This window comes from Eupeodes corollae, chromosome 1 (genome assembly GCF_945859685.1).
Source record: "Eupeodes corollae chromosome 1, idEupCoro1.1, whole genome shotgun sequence".
NCBI lineage: Eukaryota > Metazoa > Arthropoda > Insecta > Diptera > Syrphidae > Eupeodes > Eupeodes corollae.
In genome coordinates this window covers 219,537,308-219,560,739 of record NC_079147.1, presented here as the reverse complement: position 1 = coordinate 219,560,739, position 23,432 = coordinate 219,537,308, and the positions used below count along the sequence as shown (strand labels likewise).

Genomic DNA, 23,432 nt, shown 5'->3' with positions numbered 1-23,432 from the left:
ATAATGTTATATACATATATTAATATCTATTTTTACCATAATCTGTTAGCTGTAAGACTGCTTGTAGCTGTTAAATAAATAAATAAATAAATAAATAAATAAATAAAACAAACTGATTTTTGTATATTTTGTTTTAATAAAATGAGATTTTTAGTAGTACCCGTGGCATGATGGTTAGTGCGTTGGACTGTCATGCGAGAGGTGTTGGGTTCGATCCCAGCCTGTGCCACTTAAAGTACTGTCTCTTGCGAGGAATTGACAAATTCTCCAAGAGTAATTATTGTTATGAAAAGTGCTTTCTCAAATTTGCCGTTCGGATTCGGCTTAAAACAGTAGGTCCCTTCCATCCCTGCCAACAGTTCTCGCAGACAGAAATGGTTGAGATTTGTCAGTCACTAGGCCCTAGTTCTCAAACGGACTGTTGCGCCATTTTTATTTAGTTAAAATTAAATTTGTATTACAATCATTAGGCTGTATACTATAATCAACTACACGTTTCCGGTCAACTCTGATTAGGTCACTAGGTCTCATCAGTGCTTCAATTAGACAATCATTTTCGAATTTTTGATGCTGACCCTAATTTAATATTTAAAAACTAAATAACTCATTTCACGGATATACACAGTAGAGCTATGTTAAAAGAAAAACAAACACTTTTATTGTTTTTCAGGTATTTTCCTCGCCCAGATCTCTAACTGTCAGTTTAAATATTCATAATATGTGCTGTGCAATGCACCTTCCTTTTTGAAAAAATATCTGTAGCATAGGAGAGGAATAGGACACAATTAAATGTCGTGGCAATTTTTATTTTTACATATATCCAGAATTCAGTTCTCTTGCGCTTCGGTTCTTATCCTTCACCCATTTCAAGTACCTACCTACAACCCTAGATTGCTTATATATCAAGCTTTCTTATCCCAATCAAACAGAACCAGGAGCTGTTGTTGTGTCCCCACTTCGGGCACATTTCCGGACAAATATTCAAATCCCGAATGGACAAGCAAACAAACAATTTCTGAAGTGTTGCGTTGTCAAAGAAATTGCTTCTTCCTGCCGGCTTGTCACTTAATATGTCCTCCTTTCCTTCTGTTACTCAAGAGCTCCTCCATGCTGCCTATATGACATAGGTACAACAACAAAATGGAAAATATTTGCTTTTCATTTTCATACATTGCAACTTTTATTTCACTTAGTTTGAATGGATTTTCAGCTTTGGCTTGCTGACGTGGGCTTTGTGAATCGTAGTCGTCGTCGTCGTCGCTTGTCGCTCGCCGGACGTCATAGCTTGTATATGCAATGCCTTTGGAATATTTATAAGCTTATGCAGCTTGAGCGTTGAGCCTGTGGGAAAAATTCATATAAGGACATCTCGTTAGGTCTCTTTTGCTCGCACTCCTCACTCACCCCTTGGTTTTGTTTTTGAGCTCCTCGAAGAAAAAGAAAGAACAGAAGAAGGAGTATTTGCTAAGCTTTTCTGTTTAAGTCCTTTGTGTAGCGATACAGTGTCAAGAACCTCTTAAAATGGACACCCTATTAGGAGACCGGAATTCTGTCTCAAGTCACCATACAATGCGCATATTCTTGAAGGAGCTGTTCTCATTATATGCAGTGGAACAAAAACAACGCCATCATAATGGATGCCATTGCAGTAAGGGACCTGATTGATGGTGCTGAAGGACGGTATATGCTTAGATGTACAACACCAACTTGTACACGTGAGGGACTTTGTAACGAAAATATACATTACGTACATCCATCCCAGGTGGGCTGCGGGCGGCGTGTCGTGTCAGTGCTGGTACTCTGCTCGGTGTGAATAATTTACAACATTTAAATGAGGTTGGAAAGGAATGTATCCTGGAGAGAGTCAGGAGTCCATCAGAGTGTCCTGATAAAAGGAGAAAATGTAAATATAACAGCACAGCTACATAAGTGAAAAAAGAACAGTTTCATCAATGCTTATTTCTTATCAATCCCAATTTCGACTTTCAAGACGATACGCAGTAAGTAAAACTGTCTATAGTGTGTCTCTTGCGAAATCGGAAAATGAGGCTGGCATTCGATCCACACTGATAATTTCTCAATGTTACTGAGACTGCTTAAAATTTGTTTACGGATTTTATTTAACTGTCAAAGGTTTTCATTTTTTATAAAAAAAATTAAGGAATGTACGATTTTGATGCCAATAAAGTTATTTACTCTCGGGTTAAAAATAATTTTTTAATCCCTCAATTACTTTTTTCTACTAATTTTACCTGATGTCAAAAACGATGTTTAAATGGTAGACATATGCATTCAAGAGGACACAAGCGTCTGCAGGTTTTTATCAAAAGCCAACTCTGTCTATCAACTCAAACTCTCACCACCCCGCAGTGAACATCGGCTCAAACTCAACTGGAATTTGGCTTTTAACCCCAGTGGAAAGTTGTTGGGGGCAGCAAAAGAGAGAGGGGGATAGGCACCTCTCCCTATCCAGACGGCAGCAGACGAATTCTCGAAATGGAATCAACGGTGGTGTCTACAGTTCCAGTAAGGTTGAACTATTTAGTAAACACATTATAGGGCTTCTACGACTTATTCGGAGCACAGGCCTATAAGGAACGGTTTATCCGTCGTTGGAGTTATACTAAGGATCTGACCCCCCAGGTTGGGGGTTGTGCCGTTGGGGTGACTTCCTGACCACGTACAAAATACATTAATTGCGAGGCACCAACAAGCCGCACCAGATCACTGTTGACAACCCAAGCAAACGAAATAAGGACAATAAAATTCGGATCTGTACGTAGAATGTTAGGTCCCTTAACAGACCACGTGCAGCCGAAAAAGTAGCGGAAGCCCTAACTTGATGCAAGGCAGATATTACCGCCATCTAAGAAGTGCGATGGGACGGACCGGGCAACCGCAAACTAAAAGACTGCGATGTATACTACGGCGACTGCTACCGAGAACAAAGACAGCGTCTATTTGGGTGTGGATTTGTTGTTGGAACTAGACTCAGGCAATACGTCTTGAGTTTAAACAGTGTGAGCGAGCGCAATACGACAATCCGCATCAAGGCTAAATTCGCCAACATAAGCCTAATATGCGCGCATGTCCAAACAGAGGAGAGAGATGAAGACACCAAAAATATTCTTCGAGCTCTTGGACAAGACTTATGAGCAGTGCCCTGGCTATGACATTAAAATTATCTTCGGAGATTTTCACGCAAAGCTAGGAAGAGAAGATATCTTTGGTGGCATTATCGGTAGATACAGCCTGCACGATACCACTTCCGACAACGGATTCAGGCTGATCGATTTTCCTGCGAGGCGAGACGTTCTGGTAACTAGTAGTTCACACATCTAAATATCCACAAGGGGACATGGAAATCTCCTAATCAAGCAACTGTCAACCAGACTGACCACATTTCGATCGACGAAAGACACTTTTCCAGTATACAGGATGTCCGAACATTCAGAGGGACCAACATTGACTCGGGCCACTACCTCGTTGTAGCTAAGGTATGGCTACGGATATCCCGGTCCAAGCCATAACAAGGAGAAGTTTCGACGTAAGACCATGTCCTAGTCTCTATTAACCTCTTAAGGTGTCCTATGGTGCCTGCATTAAGCATTGAAAACCAGTGGCAACATTGCCATGCAGCCATCAGAGATGCCGCCTCTGAAGTGCTAGGTTTCACACGTCCACCACAGCGAAACCCCTGGTTTGACGACGAAAGACCAGAGCTGCTCGCGAGTTCTACGAACAGAGGAACACCGGCTTCTTAGATGGAAAAAAAGAGAGCAGGAGAAGCGCGCGATCGAGGAGATAGAGGGATGTCACAACAGGAATGAGGTTCGTAAATCTTACCAAAAGCTAAAAAAAACCTCCCAAGGACACAAGCCACGAACCGAGAACCTGTAAAGACGATCAGGGGAACATCGTAGTAGAACCGCAGTCTATGTTGAGAATATGGAAAATGGAAAGACCACTTCTTCAAATTAAATAACGGCGATGACTCAACCTAGGCGACGCAGATCAACAACTCCGCCTACCCGACCTAGACGAAGTGAAAATAGCTTTATCAAAACTGAAGTCAAACAAAGCTGCTGAAACTGGCGGCATCGTGCCGAACTATTTAAAGCAGGAGGCGATGACTTGGTAAGGAGCATGCACTAACTCATCTGCAAAATATGGTTGGAAGAAAGCATGCCCGATGAGTGGCATCTCAGCATAGTGTGCCCGATACAAAAAAAAGGAGACCCTCTAAATTGCGCCAACTACAGAAGCATCAACCTCCTTAACATTGCATATAAGGTCCTCTCTGCCGTATTATGTGAACTTTTGAAGCCGTTCGTCCACAACCTGATAGGTCCTTATCAGAGTGGCTTCAGACCAGGAATGTCCACTATCGACCAAATTTTCACACTACGGCAGATCTTGAAAAAAACCCAGGAGCTTCAAATCGATACCCACCTTATCTTTATTGATTTTAAAGCCGAGTATGACAACACCCATAGAGAAGAGCTCTACAAAGCAATGTCTAGTTTTGGCATCCCTGTCAAACTTATTTGATAGTGAAGAATGACGATGATGAATGCACGCTGCTTAAATGTTTTAGACAAGGCGATGCACTGTCGGCTTCTTCAACATCGTTCTGGAAAGAATTGTGCAACACTCAACAGTCAACACTAGAGGCACAATCTTCCAAAGGTCCATCTAAATACTCAGATGATATTGACATAATTGGAAGATCAAAGCGTGATGTCAGTGGAGCGTTTTTGAGCATTGCGACAGAATCGAAGAAGATGGGTTTAGTAGTCAATGAGGGCAAGATCAAGTTTATGCTGTCATCAAAAAGGGACATTGAACGACGACGTATTGGACTAAACGTTGCCATGGACAGCTATAACTTTGATGTAGTTAAGGACTTTGTGTACCTAGGTACCGCTATAAACACAGACAACGACACAAGCGCTGAAATCAAACGAAGAATAACTCTTGCAAATCGCTGCTTCTTCACCTATTAGACACTCATCATCCTGGTTCTCATTTATGGCGCTGAGGCCTGGACCTTGTCAAAGAAAGATGAGAACGTCTTAGGATGCTTCGAGAGAAATATTCTTCGGGTGATTTTTGGTCCCGTACGCATAGGTAAAGAATGGAGGAGAAGATATAACGACGAAACTGTACGGGCTGTACAGCGACACTAACCTAGTTAGCTTAGATGGCTAGGTCATGTAGAGCGAATGGACATCAACGTTCCAGCCCGAAAGGTCTTCGAATCCAATCACGAAGGACGGCGCAGTAGAGGAAGACCCCGACTCAGGTGGCGCACCCAGGTGGGAGATTACCTCAATTAACTTGGCGTGCGAAACTGGAGACATCGACGCATACAATTATATTGGGATAATAGGTACAAACCTTCGTTGGTAAAATAAAATAAACAATTTCATTGAGGATGATATTTTGATATTATATAATGTCGCTTGAATTTTAAGTCAGCACGGTCCATTAAGCTTTCGCATTCGTTGTAAATCTTAATGGTGAAATTCTATGGATGAACTACATTGTCCATTCCCATGAGACTACATTATCATTTCTAAACTTGCATATCGACGCTGTCAGTTTCTGACTTCTGAACGTCGCGTCATCGTAGTAAAAAATATAAAAAGAAGAACAAAGCTGTAAAGTTCGTAGTGGAAAATCTCATACAATTTTGCATTACGAACGGATTTCATGATACAGTTCTTGACGATTCTTAAAAATTTCCGATTACGATGGAATTCATGATAGGAATGAATGTATTTGATTTCAACCAATCTGCTAAGCTACGCCCAAAACATCCACGACAACCTTAATGCACCGTAAATACGTGTTTCTGTGTCTTATTGTTATTTAGGGACTCTTTTGTGGTTATTAAGATATATTTATTTAAAGGAATCGAAAGTGGAAAATCCTTATAAAATGCATATTAGGTTCGATGGATACAGTAAGAAATTGTTTGAATTAAAACCTTTTTGAGTTTTCATCAGTTTTGAGAAATCTGTCATGCAAGGAGTCTTGTGTCCAATCCCTGCCTGTGCAACCAAATTTTTTTGCACGGGTATTGCATCTTGCTAGGAATTGACAAATCCTCCAAGAGTAATTCTTGTCATGAAAAAGTGCTTTCTTAAATTAGCCGTTCGGATTCGGCATATAAACTGTAGGTCCCTTCCATCCCTGACAACATTACTCGCACACAGGAATGCATGAGAGTTGTAAGTCACTAGGCTCTGGTTTTTCATGGACTGTTGCGCCACCTAATTTATTTTATTTTTACTTTTCGAATTCACAGATTGGTTTCTGTATTATTGTCTTTTAATAGTGAATTTTTTCATTTCTACTTTGAGAAAGGTACTTGTATCAAATAAGGCCAACCTAACATGTTTTCCCTTATTGTATAAAGTATGAAGGAAAACTAAATGGATTATAAAAATAGTTTAAGTATACAAAATGAGACGGGAACTTAAGTTTAAAAAAAGCTGCTCAATATATTTTGTACATAGTTAAAAAAAACATTCCGTTGGGCCTTATTAGGAACATGTGCTCCAAATAAGGCCCATACGGTTTCTCAGACAATGTTGAATTTCTTCCAGAAAAAAGTAAAATTTAAGAAAAATAGACAACTTTTATGATATATATTCTATAATATATTTCAAGGATAGTTTTAAAATGTCTTCCTGACAAAATTGAACTAAAAGACTTAAAACCAAAAATTAACACAAATAAAAATTCATTTCAGCCTTTAAAGTGAATCAGTTCATTTGTAATAAAACAAAAATAAAAACTTAACATCCACCTAGACATTCAAAAGCCTCGACTTCTTCAGTCAACCCGACGCGTAGTTCATGGTACCAAGCACCGCAAGCCTATCATTGCCTCATGTCTTCAGGTTCTCGTTTGGATGTTGATGGAATTTAAACTAAATACTGTAATCTAAATGACAAGCAGCTCCTTCAAAAACCTAAAAGGCAAGGTTCGACAGCTTTGAACCTGCTTAAATGAGTTCACTACGGACCCGTGTGGAAGACTATCCAAAAACTTCGGTTTTTGCCTTATGCGTTTGAAGATGACCATGGGTGCAGTTTTTTTGGCGTTAACGCGGCCTACAAACGGGGACACTTTTCGCATGTGCGTTTGATATTTGTTGCACTCTTTTTGACCCTTTAAGAGCCAAGACGTTTTTTGGTTATGCAAATTTATTCTACAGCCTTTTTCATCCGTGTTGTAGATGCATTCGGCTCTGTGCTTTATGCTTAATCTATTTAGCAGGACCTCCAATTTTGTGAAGTGGTCAGCCACGATTTGCTTATTTAGTTTTTTTGGCCCTAGCGGTGTTTTGATGCTTTCTAATCGACAACTCTGGGTTTCGTTTCATAATTAAGTCTTTCGACTTTCTATTATTTCTTATTATTCTATAAAAACACGTGAACGCGAACTTCAATGAACTGCCAGTCTTAACTCGATCGAGAGAACAGTTTTTTTTATAGTGTGTGTACAATGAAATGTGAAGGGTTGAACATGCAAAGAAAAAAAGTTCCGTTAATTGTTGATTGGTTCTTTCTTTCTTTCTTTCAAAACAAGCTAATAGACAAAAGTGTTCGCTTAAAAAAATGTATTGTAAGTATTACCGATGTTTTTTAACTATTTTTCCCCCCTAAACGGGGGGATATAGGCGGTAGGGGCATAATTAAAAATGCTTGTTTTTAACTGTTCTATACAAATCCTTCATTAAACTTTGTCGTCTGAGTTATAGTACTCTCCCCAGGTTTATAATAGCATAATGGGACAAATATGTCACACTTAAAAAGCCGTGTGGAACATACAGTGGCTCCCAGCCAAAATGATGCACTCACTTTCTTTTCTAAATTTAAATAAATAGGGAACCACTTCGAAATGAAAAGAAAACCATGCGTTATGTTATTTATTAAGTTTATTCAATTGGTGGTTTTAACAAAAAATAAAGAGTATATACATTGTTAATAGCTTAACCAGTTATATTTTATTTTTTTTGTTTAGAAACAATGCCTCAGCTAAAGTGATGCAATGTGTTAATAACCAAAAAAAAAACTGTTTTAACTGTGGAAAAAAGTCGTAAAATGTTCTTAGTATTTCGTCGGATACCCTTTTTGCATAAGCACTGACTGCAGTCTCTTTGCTTTGATTTAACAAGCTTTGAGGTGCATTCCAAGGATATTGTGCCCCATTCTTCAATTTTTAAATCTTCCTTGGATTAAATCGCATGTTTTCAAATTTCGCGCTCCAGCTTCAACCATGAATTTTCGATGGCATTTAGGTCTGGCTACTGGGTAGGCGGTTGCATTACATGAGGGCAGTTTCAGACTAACCAAGTTTGCACAATTCCAGACTTTTGTTTAGGTCGTTACCTTGATATAGTCGAAAACTGTCCTTGATGTTGGGTTTTGCATTACTTTGCAATAAGTTTTGCTTCAAAATATCTAGATGCATGTGTTTGTCTATATTACCTTTTATAAAAACCTGGTTTCCTACGGCAGCAGAAGACATACATCCCCACACCATAACATGCCCTCCACCGTGTTTCACTCTCGCACGCAAATTCTTCGGCTGGAGCTCCGTATTTGGCTGCCTTCAAACGTACCCCTTACCATCCGATCCGTGAAGATTAAATTTACGTTTATCAGTAAATTTTACGGTGTTCCAAAAAAATTCTTTCATGTTAAGATGCTCACGAGCAAAGTTGATTCTTTCTATTTTGTTTTTATTGCTGATGAAGGGTTTTTTCGGGCACTCCTTCCATTAAAACTTTTTATGTAAATATTTTGTCTGCTTCTTGGGCTAATTTTGGTGCATTTCAGGTAGGATCTTCCTTCACTTATCTTACAATCCATCGGCAATCACTATCGGAAAATATTTTATTTGGAGCTTCTTTTGCCTAACAGACCACTCGACTTTCACGGATAAAACGTTCAATTATATATTGCACTGTTAAAGAACTAATTTTTACCATTTCCGCAAATTTTCGTTGGCTTTTTCCATCTTTAAATTTTTTCATTACTAGTTAGCGGGTTTCAATACTCGCATGGCGTCCCATTTCGAAAACACAAATTCAAAATATTTAATTATGCGATTGAAATACGAATGAAATTGAAAAGGAGCTGCTACTTCAATTTCGTTGTACAACAAACTCAATACAGCATACATTTTACCGTTAATACTGATTGCACCATGTTTGCTAAGACATTGTTTCTAAACAAAATCATTATTATGATTGGTTAAGCTATTAAAAGTTTATAAATTCTTCATTTTTCGTTAAAACCATCATTGGAATAAACCTAATAAATAATATAACGTATGGTTTCCTTTACATTTTCAAGCGGTTCCCTTGTTATTTAAGTTGTTCAGCAAAGAAATTTAGTGCATCATTTTGGCTGCAATCCACTGTATGTGTCCCAGCCCACCCAGCGCCCCCTATGGATATTTTTTGAACTTTTTTGTTGTAAATATACTAAAATTAAATCATTGATATGCTCAAAAAGAAATATTTCATGTTAATTTAATAACAGCATTCCGGTAGCATGATGGTTAGTGTGAGAGGTCTTGCCACCTAAAGTTTTTTTCACGGGTGCTGCCTTTTGCGAGGAATTGACAAATTCTTCAAGTAATTTTTGTCATGAAAAGTGCTTTCTCAAATTTGCCGTTCGGATTCGACTTAAAACTGTAGGTCCCTTCCATTCCATACAAAAGTACTCGAACACAGGAATGGTTGAGAGTAGTCAGTCACTAGTCCCTAGCTCTTAAACGGGCCATTGCGCCACCCAATTTATTATTATTATTCCGGGTTGAAAAGGTTAACCTGAAATTCTTTTCAGATTCATTACCAAATTAGCATTATTGACATGTAACCGACTTTCGTTCAACTTCCTTTCGTCAGATTTAATAATAGCAACTGTCACTTTAGCTCATTTTTCGAATTCTATAATAGGGGTGATTATCTATAAAACACAAACGACATCTTCACTGTTTCTGGATATTTGACTGACGAAAAAAATGGTATTCCGAAAATGTTTAAAGGGATTAATCGGACTTTTTTGCTACTATTTGTAACGCTTAGTTAAAAAAAACTCCATTGAACAAAGTACCAAAACAAATATTCGTAAGTCGTATGTGATCAGACTAAGTATTCAAAAACTGTCCTAAATTTGTCCAGTAATACCATGACTCTGTTTTTTACCAGGTAAAAAGGCTAAACACTAATTATTAGACTTTGATCAATCTTCTACTCTATGGATGAGCTTTTAATGCAATTAACTGAGTTCATTTAAAAAATACTCAAATTTTTAGAAGAAATTATCAATAATAAGGACATGAAACTGTATAGAATTTTTCACCCTCCATAATTCAGAATATCAGCACTTGAAAAAAACGTGTCAGTGATATTTTTAAACTAATCTCCATTTTAGTAATAATAATGTAATAATTTAAAGAATCTGTTAGTTTTTTTTGTCGGAAAAAATATAAGTAAATGAAATCTGTCCCATATAATAATAGAGTTTTTCTTTTTTATTTCAGATCAGAGCCAGAAATGTCCAACAAAAAATGTGCTCCTCTTTTATCTTTGAAACTTCAGAGCTTCAAATTTGTATTTCTTTTTTCGTTCTGAACGTGTTCTGGACTTGTTCTCAGAGTGTGCTGAATGAGTTCACAATTAAATAACTGAGCAGACCGGGCTGAAAGCTGAACACAACCATTTGACAGGTGAAAGTGAAAAAAAGAAATTAATTGCAAATTGCGTGTTTGTGTGATTATTATTAGTTTTGATTTAATTATTTCTTGTTTATCTGTAGATAAAAGTGACAAATAAGTTAATAATTGCCGAATAGTGGCTGCTAAGTATTCGGGAGTGTTTTTAAAAAATAAATCTAAGCGCTGTAGAAGATAGTTGCGGGCATCCATCTCCATAAACGTTTAATCGAAAATTTACTCTAAAAAAAAGTTACCTATCAAAAAGTGAAAAGTGATTTAAAAGTTTAATTATTATCAAAAATTATCTGTTTAAAGTGATGTATTTATAAAGTGTTTACTAATAAACCGATCTCATCATGAAATGAATCATGGACTTGTGAACGAAATACCAGCGAGAATATGTAATTTTTTTTTACATTTTTATTAATGAAAGTAGTGTGAATTGTTGAGATGATTTGAATTTAAATGTAAGAATATTATTAATCAATTGAAAACTTTAACGTGGTTTTCGGTAGTAATTTTGTGATATGAAATGTTAGACTACTATTTAGGAAACAGGGACGTATTTTCTTTGTTAGAGACTATAAGGCGCAACTATTTGCTATGAGCGTCTTTTATATACGAAAATTGTTTCTGTTTTGTACATCCTTATCTCCATCAATATAATTCTTGCAATCAGTTTATCCAAAAGAGATAGACTTTAAATCAAACTCAATTAAACAATTTGGTAAGTCAAATCTGGAATAAATAAGAGCGTTTATTAGTTCTTTAACATAGATTAAATTCAATCAAAATCAAAACTGTTCTAAAAGTCTACTAGTTTTGTCTATTATAATAAGACCTCATTTTGTAGATTTAACCCAAATTCACGCAACCTTTTTTAACTTCCCATAGGAAGTTATTGTAATGGGTCCGATTTGTAAATTAAATATTTGACGTTTCTCGACGTTTCAAGGTCCCTAGAGTCGAAATAAAAGATTTTTAGAAAGATGTCTGTGCGCGCGTGTGTACGTACGTTCGTAGGCCCCCGACGTTTTTTCCATCGTCCAAAGCTCAAGAACCAGAAGAGATATCGACTTGAAATAAATTTTATTATACAGATAATAAAAATAATACAGAAAAACGCAGAAAACGATCTTTAGAAATTTGCGTGGGTGGGTTTTTTTTACAATAGCAGTTTAAAAAAAAGGTGACAATTTTGATTAACCCTAAATATCTTACGAACCAAAAACGATAGAGACTTGAATTAAATTTTATATAGTAAATTTTAACGTGATACCAAACGATAATGTTTTTTAAAAAACATCCAACTAACGGTTTTTTTATAAATAAAAAAAACTGAAAAAAAAAATGTGTCAACTCGAAAATTTTACGAATACAAAATGATTTTATCTTCAAAACAATTTTGTACGACGAAAAATAACGTTTTAAACGTCTGGTAAGATCTTGAAAAAAATCTAATTGACAGTTTTTGTTTATAAAAAATAAAAAACTATACTCAAAGTTGGTAAAAATTGAATATCTTTTCAAAACTTTGAGATTATGGCTTGCAGCTTATTTTAATTTATAAGAAATACTTTTTTCAACATTCGGAATTTTTTTTTAGAAAAATCGCATTGACAGATTCTTTTACAATAAATATAAACCTAAACAAAAAAATTAATAAAAGTTGGTAAAACTTGATTTCGACATAATTAATTTTTCAAAACTTTGAGATATTGGCTTTAAACTATTTTCATCTTTAAAAAAATATTGTTGTCAACATTCAGTAAAATTTTGAGAAAACCGAATAAAATCTACAAACGATAGTACGCAAATTTGGTAAAAATGTATGTGCTCTCTCTCAAATCTCTCAAATTAATTTTATTCGTCAAATTTGTAAAAATTTACTTAAATTGGTAAAAACTTGTTTTCGACTAAAAAATCTATTTGATAAAACTAGATTTTCAAACTAAACCATTTCTTTATATGAAAAATATTGTTGATTATTTTAAAATTTTTAAGAACAATTCAATAACTAACAACTTTTTTAACCAAACACTTTTAAGCAAGACAAATCGACAGATGGGATGGGGAGTTATCAGTGTGGGTTGCATACCAGCCTCTTTTCTTAGTAATGAGTTTCGCCATTAAGAAACGAATGGTGGCTTAAGTTTTAAAATTCTATGGCATAAATAAATGATTGTTCGGTATGGTTTAGTGACGTTTAATGCTGAACCACTCATCTTCAACTTCAGGAATGAAATAGATAATTTTGGGTTTCTTTTATGTTTTTAACATTGATAACGTTAGTGCAAGGCTACAAATTTCTAAGAATTTAAAAAGTTTCAAAGTTTTTTTTAAATATCATTTATTGACTGAATATCAATTTTTTGTTTCGAAAATTCGACAAGCTAAGAAAGCTTTGTAAATTTCGACCGTACTATTATTGAACCACTTCAGACAAAAAAAACATTTTCGAAATTTTGTTTCATATTTGTTATGTAGTTAGTGCGTTGGACTGTCATGCCAGAGGTCCTGGCTTCGATCCCTTCTTGTGTCATCTAAAGTCTTTGTCACGGGTATTGCCTCTTGAGAGGAATTGACAATTTCTCCAAAAGTAATTCTTGTCATGAAAAGTGCTTTCTCAAATTAGCCATTCGGATTCGGCCTTAAACTGAAGGCCCCTCCCATCCCAGACAACATTGCTCGCAGGAATGGTTAAAAGTTGTAAGTCACTATAGGCGCTAGTTCTCAACGGACTGTTGCACCACCTAATTTGTTTAAAATTTTTTATTTGTTATATTGAAAAGGACTAGAATTACATATTTATAAAATGTTTTAAACAACTAACAATTTACCTCAAAAATTAGTTTTTGAACTTTAAACAACTTATACCGGCTTTAGTTGACATTTGGTTCAACCGCTTGTAAAGGCTTTTTCTATTGGTTTCATAGAAGCCACAAAAAGTAATTCCCGTTTCTAAATTAGAATTCGAACAATACTAATATTTGCCAACTCATAATTTAGTTTTAAGAAAAAGTCTTCTCTTTTCAGCTATTTTTAAATTTCTAGTTTCAAAAACTTTTTTTAAAGCGACGAATGTACTTGAGAGATTTGTATAGGAAAAATGTCTGCCTAGAGACGGCAGTTCATTTATAAACATGGTAAATAGAAGAGGTCCCAAAATTGATCCTTGGGGGACACCTCGACTAAGTGGAAGGAAGTTAGACGTTTAATTACTAGCAACGACTGCTTGATACCTTGAAGATAAATATGAAAAAACTATTTTCACTGATGATGACACGAACTGGAATTTATCTCGTAGTTTAGTGCATAAAATGTGGTGGTCATAGGTGTCAAATGCTTTTGAGAAGTCTAAAGGTGTGAGGAAAGTCACATAGTTTTTTCTTATCAAGACTCTCTCTAATTTCTTCAACTACATTTATGAGAGCTATTGTGCAGCTACGACCTGGGCGAAACGCGGATTGGTTTGGGCATAACATTTCATTTTGTTCCAAGTATTGTCTTACCTGCGTGTTTAAGATTTTCTCAAGAACTTTCGGTACACTCAGAGAAAAATGGCAACGTAAATTGTAATGCGATTCCTTTTGAATTTACGTTGTAGGCCACTTCGAAAAAACAACTATAAATCAAAGTAAAACTACTTAGCTTTAAATACGAAACCTATTAAACAAGGTGTTTTACTACGAAACGCATTTGAATAAAAACTAAACGCGTTCAAATCAATGTATTTTTTTGGTTGAAAATATTTCAATTGAAAAACAACGTTGATTAAAAGACGAAACCCCTTTAATTTAAAGTAGAAAATCTTTGTTTCTTATTCAAAGAAGAAGTCATTTAAATCAAAGTTAAAACGTTGTTGAATAAAAGTCGGAAAAAAATTTGGTCGCTTTGAATTAATTGATGAGCATATTGATTCAAATTCGTTTTCTTTACATCATAACAATTTTTAAGAAAATAAGGCGAAAAAATGTAGTTTTAAATGCGTTTCCACTTTAATTTAAAGTAGAACATTTTTATTTTTGATCCAAAGGTGAAATAATTTGAATTAAAGTTAAAACATCATTAAATCAAACTGGCGAAAATACTTCGTTAACTTTAAATCAAGTGGTGGAAACTTTTAATTCAAACTCGTTTTCCCCTTATCACATACAAAATAAAAATAGACAAGAAACAACGTAATTTCAAAGTTGACACAACTTTGATTCAAAGTAGAAAATATTTATTTTCCATTCAACGACGGAACTACTTCAAATCAAAGTTGTATCGACATTAAATCAATTTCAGAATTTGTTTTAATTTAATTAACGATCAATTTTGAATTAAATGCGTTTTCCCTTTACCACAGTACAAAAATCAACAGACAAAAACAACCGTATTTTAAAGGTGAAACAACTTTGATTCAAAGTAGAAAATATTTAATTTTCATTCAATGGCGGAACTACTTCAAATCAAAGTTGTAACGACATTAAATCAATCTCAGAATTTCTTTTAATTCAAGTGATGATCACTTTTGAATTAAATGCGTTTTCCCTTTACTATAGTACAAAAAGCAACAGACAAAAACAACGAAATTTCAAAGGTGAAGCACCTTTGATTCAAAGTAGAAAATATTTATTTTCCATTCAACGACGGAACTACTTCAAATCAAAGTTGTATCGACATTAAATCAATTTCAGAATTTGTTTTAATTTAATTAACGATCAATTTTGAATTAAATGCGTTTTCCCTTTACCACAGTACAAAAATCAACAGACAAAAACAACCGTATTTTAAAGGTGAAACAACTTTGATTCAAAGTAGAAAATATTTAATTTTCATTCAATGGCGGAACTACTTCAAATCAAAGTTGAAACGACATTAAATCAATCTCAGAATTTTTTTTAGTTCCCTTCAAATCAAGTGATGACATTTTCTGTTTAAAGTAATTTTTCATAAGTATTAAAATTGAAAAGATAAATAACACATTTTAATTAAATTTAATATGTCTAGTTAGTTTAAAAAAAAAGTAAGTATAGGTACCTTAATATTAAAATTAATTTTCTTTTAATACTTTGTTTAATTCAATCACCTTAATTTAAACAGAGATATATTTTGGCTGCTTAGCTTTTAAGTAAATAAAATACATAATATAATCAAAAGAAGACAATTATTTTTTTGATAACTTCTACTTCAAAATAATGTGGAAAGAATTCTACTTGTGATCACATACAAACATTTTAAATGAAAGTGGCAACACCTAATCCACCATGCATATTAAATCTAGAAAACAAAATAAACTTTACTGTTGAACGAATATGTTCAGTTCTATCCTTATACAAATATACCATGCACGAAACACCGCGCAGTCCAATCAGTTTCAATTTGATTATTCGCGGCTTTGTTCTTTTCCCATATTATACCTATGTAGATTAACCGTACCATTCAGTCATCACGTTTACTACTTTTGTAGCATTTTTCTTCTGTCAATCATGTTATTATACAATTTTTGCAATGTTTGAATTCTTTCCTTCGCTTATTCAAGGCGAATCCTTTCTGTAAATGTACATTTCCAAATAGCCTAGTAAACTTTCACTCAAATTTATGTAATAATGCAATGCGGTACCTACTTAAATGTTGTATTGCCAGAGATAAAACCTAAATCGTACATTTAATAAAAATATTAAAAAAAAGAAGTCGTAAAACTCCGATTTCATTTTATTTTATCATACTATTTTAACATATTTTCTAAGTTTTTTGGCAGTTTAAGAAATATTAATAAATAAGGTTTTTTTTTATCAAACACATTGAAAATAATTTTGAAAGTGGGAACAAACCTCATAGATAAACTTTAAATAACCCTTTTGGTCCATGAATCTTTGCCTATAAGCGTCAAAATTTTGCTCAAAATAAAACTAGTAAGAAAACTACCTAACAAGAAAACTCTCCCAAACCATTTGTATTATCTTAAATGCTTCACAAATCATATTTCTTTTTTAACCTTTTGATCATTCATGGCAGTATTAAATGAAATCCTTAACTTAAAATGCACAAACGACATCATTGTAGCTAACTACTTTGCAATGTGGTTTCGTGTCTAATTATTTTTGGCGCCAAATGGAAGATTAGATTTAAACTCTTTTCAACTTTGATTTGAAGTTGCTTTCCCTTTGATTTAGACTCTTTTCTACTTTGATTTTAAGTTGTTTTCCCTTTACAAAATTATCAAATACGTTTGCACATTGAATGAAAGCATTTCCACTTTAAATCAATGTGGCTACAAGAATTTCAACTTTGAATCAAATACGAAACACTATAATTGAAACACGGAACGTATTAATATCTCTTAGAATAACTGTACTGTTTTTTTTTGTCTAGACTTTCAAAGTACCTACTGTATAGTACCATTTTACTCCTATGTTGAGAAAAACATAAATGTTCTACATATTTCTAAATGTTTCAATTGAAGCAAATAAAAATGAAGGAACCATCGTTAAATATCTTTTAGAATAGAAATTGCAAATCTTGCTTCCTGAGCTATCTAAAGCAGAAGTTTTGTTATTTGTGTAGGTACTTAACCATAATTTTTACACACAATTAATATTAAAAAGTATCTTTTAAGATTTGTGTGGGTAAATTGTTTAACATTTTCCTAGTTATATCATGTTATGTTAAATAAATCTCAACACTAAAAAAGAATTGCTAAAAGAAAATTTATTCACAAAATTTTCTCTAAGTCATTCAATATAGAAATTTCCATAAAACGTAAAATCCCTACTTTTACAAAGCTAGTACTAAACAAAGTAAAGTAAAACAAATTAAGTATATTACATCATATTTTTTAAGATTTTTTTTAAACAGTTTATTAAATAAAATGACAGTATGTATTGAAATATAAAATGAGTGGTTCTTATTTAAGGGAAATAAATAGTTTGGCTTGAGTCATTTCTTTTTGCCCAGCCTAAAAACAAATTAAGAAAACATACAATATTAAGTTTACGAATTTTCATTCATCATTTTATTGTTTAAGAATCATTATTAAATGCTTTCCTTGAACTTTACAAAATGACAGCACTGCTGCTAACTTCTTCTTTTTATGTGCCGGCAATATCAAAACGTTCTTCTTTTTCAATAAGTTTCCTTCTTTTATTCAAGGCAAATCTCTTGCACATTTATATTTCCAAATATCCTAGTTAATGTTCACTGAAATTATGGTATAGTGATATGCAGTACCTACATTAATTTTGTATTACCAGAAATAAAACCAAACAATATGCATATTTAATAAAAAGATCAAAACAAAAAGTTGTAAAATCCGATTTTATTCTATTTTATCGTGTACTTTTAACATATGTATTTTGCAAACTTTTAGATAGTTTAACGTATATTTAATGTTTATTGTATGCTTCTTTTTAAATTGGTCACATGTTGTGGTAATATTTAAATTATTATGAAATTCTTCCATTTAAATTTACAAAACGACATCATTGTTGCTACCTTCTTTGCAATGTGTTTTGGTATTTATTTATTTTTGGCGCCAAATGGAATATGGACACGATTTGATTCAAACTCTATTCAACTTTGATTTTAAGTTCCTTTCCCTTTGTTTTAAACTGTTTTCTACTTTGATCTAAAGTGTTTTCCCTTTACAAGAATATGAAATAAGTTTGCACATTGAATCGAAGCATTTTCGCTTTAAATCAATGTGGCTACAAGAATTTCAACTTTGAATCAAATACGAAACACTATAAATGAATAATTATACTGTTTTTTTGTCTAGACGTTTATAGTGGGTACTGTATAGTACCATTTTACTCCTATGTTGAGAAAAACATAAATGGTCTACATATTTCTAAATGTTTTAATCTGAACAAAGAATAATGACGGAACTATTATCAAATATCTTTTAGAACAGAATATTGCAAATCTTGTTTCCCCGGCTATCAAATGCAGAAGTTTTGTTATTTACGTAGGTTCTTAGGCATAACTTGTGTATACAATTTATATGTATTAAAAAGTATCTCTAACGATCTCGTGGTAGAAATTCCTATAACTTCTTGATAACCAGACATAAAATCTGATATCTAATTCAATCAATCTACGAATTTACATAAAACGTAAAATTCCTTCCTTTATAATTTTTTTGTAACGTATGTATTAAAATATAAAATTGGCGGTTCTAACTTTACGGAAAAAAATAGTTTTTGCTTTAGTCATTTCCTTTGTCAAGCCTTTCATTCATCATTTTACTGCTTTCGAATCATTATGAAATTCTTTCCTTGAACTTTATAAAATGACAGCACTGCTGCAAATTACTCGTTTTATGTTTCTGCATTTTATTTCATTCCATTCAGATTTTTAGCGCCAAATATAATGCGATGTAAAATATTAACCACTTTGATTTGTAGTTGCTTTTTCCTACAAAAGTATAAAATACGTTTCCACGTTGAATCAAAGTATTTCAACTATAAATCAATATGGAAATATAAAATTAAACTTTGAATCAAATATGAAATAATTTAAACCAATGCTGCAACGCATTTAGTTCAAACGCTGAACGCAATCATTTCTTTCAAATTCAATGAAAATGCATATACATATGTACTTGTGTGTATGTAACTATCATAGGGTCGCGAAACGATGAAAATTGAAATAATAGGTACATGCACGGTTGCCAGTTTGGTCTTTTACGACCAAATTTGGTCATTATTTTCTTACTTGGTCGCATGGTCATTTTTTTTTCCATTTGGTCCTTTTTTCTAAGAAATTGAAAAAAAAAAATAACTTGACTCTATTTCTTTCATATTTTCAAAAATGAAAGCATACCCTAATTGCTTTTCATCTAATATAAACGGTGCATAATTGAACGCACCCCATAAAAAATACATGAAACACGATCATTGAATGCACACACTGAATGCATTCATTTCACAATTTATTGACAGATGGCTCAACATTTTAAAATCGCATACCTAAACAAACCTGTAAGCTGTAAAGTACTTTGTGTGCAGCTCTTTCTCGTTTTTTCCAACAAATAAGTAATGGATAGGTAAGTTATAATATTTTAAATAATAATTATCTCGTCATATCTGTAAAACTTAAATAACATCTAGGTTTGTTATTAAAAAGCCAAGGACTGAGTCGGCAGTAGAAAGTTCCACAAATGCAGATGAGCCGTCATCTTCAAGCAATTGGTATTTTTCACTTTATTATAAGGTTTCATGAAATTACAATTACCTATGTATAATTTCTAAGTGATCAAAATGTGGACCAAAAAAAACACGAAGCGGAGAGAAAATTTAGACAGGAATGGCTACAAAAATTCAATTGGCTTAACCATAAAGCTGACAAAAGCTTTTGTGCTGCTTGTGACAAAATTTTAACCAACCATTTAGGTCACTTAAAACAACATGAAAAAAAAGAAAGCCATATCAAAAACATGGAAAAAAAAAGAAATCAAATACAAATTGATTCGTGCTTGCAGCGGGACAAATCGAGTTTTGAAAAAAAAGTTTATTGGGCTGAGCTCACGCTCGTCCAATTTTTAATAACTCACAATCTCCCATTTTTATTAATGGATTTTTTACCAAATCTGCTAAAAGAATGCTGTCCCGATTCGGAAATTGCAAAATCAATCAAGTGCGGACGAACGAAAGCAACTCAACTTGCAGAGACGCTAGGAACAAAAGCGAAGCAGAAAATAGTTTCAGAGCTGCAAACTACTAAATTTTCCTTAATAACAGACGAGACGACTGATATTTCAACCAGAAAGTCTTTAGTTTTAGTTGTAAGGTATGTCGATAAGAATTCCAAAATTATTAAAGATAGATTTTTGGGTTTGATTGAACTTATAAAATGTGACGCTGAAACCATTTACAACAGCATTAAGACATTTTTTTCTGAAAATGATATTCCATTTGAAAATTTAATTGGACTGTCAACTGACGGTGCAAGTGTTATGGCTGGTGAGGTGAATGGTCTGCAAGCCAAGCTTAAGAGCAACTCCAATATGTTTTTTCTTAAATGCACTTGTCATTCGTTGCATCTATGCTCTGCCTATGCCTGCAAAAAAATTCCCAATGAAGTTGAAAAACTTTGTCGTAACATCTATAAATTTTTTGCTTACAGTGCTAATCGTATCAATAACTTTAAAGAATTTCAAGACTATTGTGCAGTACCACCGCACAAAATATTAGGTATTTCGTTGACAAGATGGCTCTCCTTAGAAAACGTTATAAATCGAGTGGTGGAACAGTGGGACGCACTTCAATTATATTTTCTTTCGTGCTATTTGGAAATTAGCGGAATAAAATCATACGATTTAGCAAATTCAATGGGAAAATCTGAAACCAAAGTTTATTTTCTTTTTTTATCATACATTTTAAAAATAATAAGCAATTTAAATAAAGAATTTCAATCGGAAAGTGTTCGCTTGCCATATCTACATGGCCAAATAGAAACAACAGTCAAACTTATTTTAAGTAATTTTGTAAATAACAACTACATTAAAAGTATAAACTGTTGGTCAGAATTTAATTTAGAAAATAGACAGAATTACTTACCTATTACAAATGTTTTTCTGGGAAGCAAAGCCGAGGATTATATCAAAAAATCAAACCTCTCAAATTTTGATAGGAATGAGATAAAAACAAACGCTTTGAATTTTTATTTAGAACTTTTAAAACAATTGCTACTAAGATTTGATCTGAGTAATAATGATTTAAAAAACTTGTCTATAATAACTCCGAGAAGTGTTTTGTCGGATTCTGATGTGCCACTATTACCTTTAATGAACAGTTTTTCTTACTTGGTTCAGGGTGATCCAGAAGATTTGGTCATGGAGTGGAAAATGCTAAGATTTTCTAATGATCATAATCTTAGGGAAATAATGGACATATCAGAATTTTGGCAAAAGGTCAGTTATCTTAAAAATGGTTTAAATGAATATTGTTTTAAAAATTTAAGTAATTTCGTTTATAACTTGATGTCACTTCCTCATAGCTCGGCTGCTGCTGAGAGAAAATTTTTTGAATTAAGTTTGATAAAAACCAAATTAAGAAACAGGCTTAATTTTGATGCCATCAATAATATAATGCTGGCAAAAGAGCTTCAAGATGTTAAAAATAACCACAGCGTTTGGTCTGCAAAAACATGTTTTTAATTAATTACATACAAGTTTTATATAGCGAAAATATGCAATCTCTTATCATAATGTGAACATATTGTGATTTTAATTTTAAATTATGTTAGAAGTAACTATTTATTTTGTATTATTTATTTATTTTAGTTAATCTAATTAAGTTAAGTTTGTGAGGTACATACTCGTGAATTATTTTTGTACCTACCTGTTTTTTATTGTTTAGTTTTTTTTTGTTTTTGTTTTTTAATTCCTACTAATAACTAAAAATAATATGTGATATATGTATTGTGTAATATGTATTTATGTACACACAATATGAAAAAATAAATGTGATGAATTAATTGTTCTGTTAAAAAAAAAAAAACGATTCTAGACTTATTTATTTTGGTCATTTTTTGGTACGATTGGTCATTTTTATTTTCAGCTTTGGTCATGTAATTTTTTTTCAAGTGGCAACCGTGGGTACATGAGTTTTGTTCCATTTCACCCTTTTTATCAACCAACTCTATCGATGGGTTGCTTTTTCAACAATGTGTTTCAATATCAATATTTCAGTTTGATTTTTGACGTTGTGCTTCGCGGTTGTTGTGCGTGTGCTTCAATTAATGTTTCATAAATTTCTTTTTTAAAGCAAACAGAAATATATATAAAATTATTTGTTAAAGTGCGAGAGAGAGAAACAAATTAACTAATGTCAATTGATTGTAACAGGTAAGCATAGATTTATATATAAATATATGTATATACGTTCAATTATAATTTAAGTTTTATTAGACAACAAATTATATATCAACGCGGAAGCGTCTGTGTTTTTCTCCCTCATCTAAACATCTTCCTTTTTAACATCTTCCTTTTTTACCTAAGTGGCAATGTCCATACAAATTTATAGGTATTAAATTGCACAACTACTTAAACCATGTTGCCAATTTATTAGTTTTACTGTTCTGAAAGATCATATAGCTTATCTTATCTTATTTGAATTGCCAACATTTTTTATAAGATATCTTACTAATTTTAATTTAAACATATTAAACACGAAAGTAAATATTTTTGCTAGTCAAATAAAAATATTCACTTCAAAAAGTAAAAGTAAAAAAAAATTAATTGTAAGCGATATATTTGACACAAAAGTGGGAACCCTATCCATTCCAACACGATATGCATTCATGTATTTGTGTGTATGCATGAGCGTAAATTCAACTTTTATATTTTCAGCGTTCCATTTCCATTTTAACTGTCTGTCTGTACCACGTTTTATTTTTGGCATCCATATTGTCTTCAATTTTTCAAGTCGGTCGCAGTTTATTGAAAATTTAATAATGGCAAGCATTTTAACAGAAAAAACTTTTAACAATACCACTGAAATTGAGAAATCTTCAGAAATATGTGAAAATTTTTCTCCAGCGCAAAGTGTTCAGGTTTTGGACGAGAACAAACAAATCATCCACGTTTTATTCTCGAGCATAGAAGAAGCAGACACCTACAGATTGGAAAATCTTCTCAAAAATTTTGACTTAGAAGATCTTTTCCCCGTTTTCAGAGGTATGTTTTTAATTTTATATTACAG

The 23,432-nt window shown here is 33.0% G+C and overlaps 2 long non-coding RNA genes across 2 annotated transcripts; one reads left to right on the top strand and one right to left on the bottom strand.

Moving 5' to 3' along the window:
• Positions 1-19,475: 19,475 nt before the first annotated feature.
• LOC129940931 (uncharacterized) lies at positions 19,476-20,115 on the top strand. Its single transcript, XR_008780790.1, has 3 exons — positions 19,476-19,774; positions 19,839-19,919; positions 19,981-20,115. It is a non-coding gene; the product is annotated as an uncharacterized LOC129940931 (long non-coding RNA).
• On the bottom strand, positions 19,938-22,285 carry LOC129940930 (uncharacterized). Its single transcript, XR_008780789.1, has 3 exons — positions 21,288-22,285; positions 20,852-21,068; positions 19,938-20,787 (listed from the first exon to the last, which is right to left on the bottom strand). It is a non-coding gene; the product is annotated as an uncharacterized LOC129940930 (long non-coding RNA).
• Between the last annotated feature and the right edge of the window lie 1,147 nt (positions 22,286-23,432).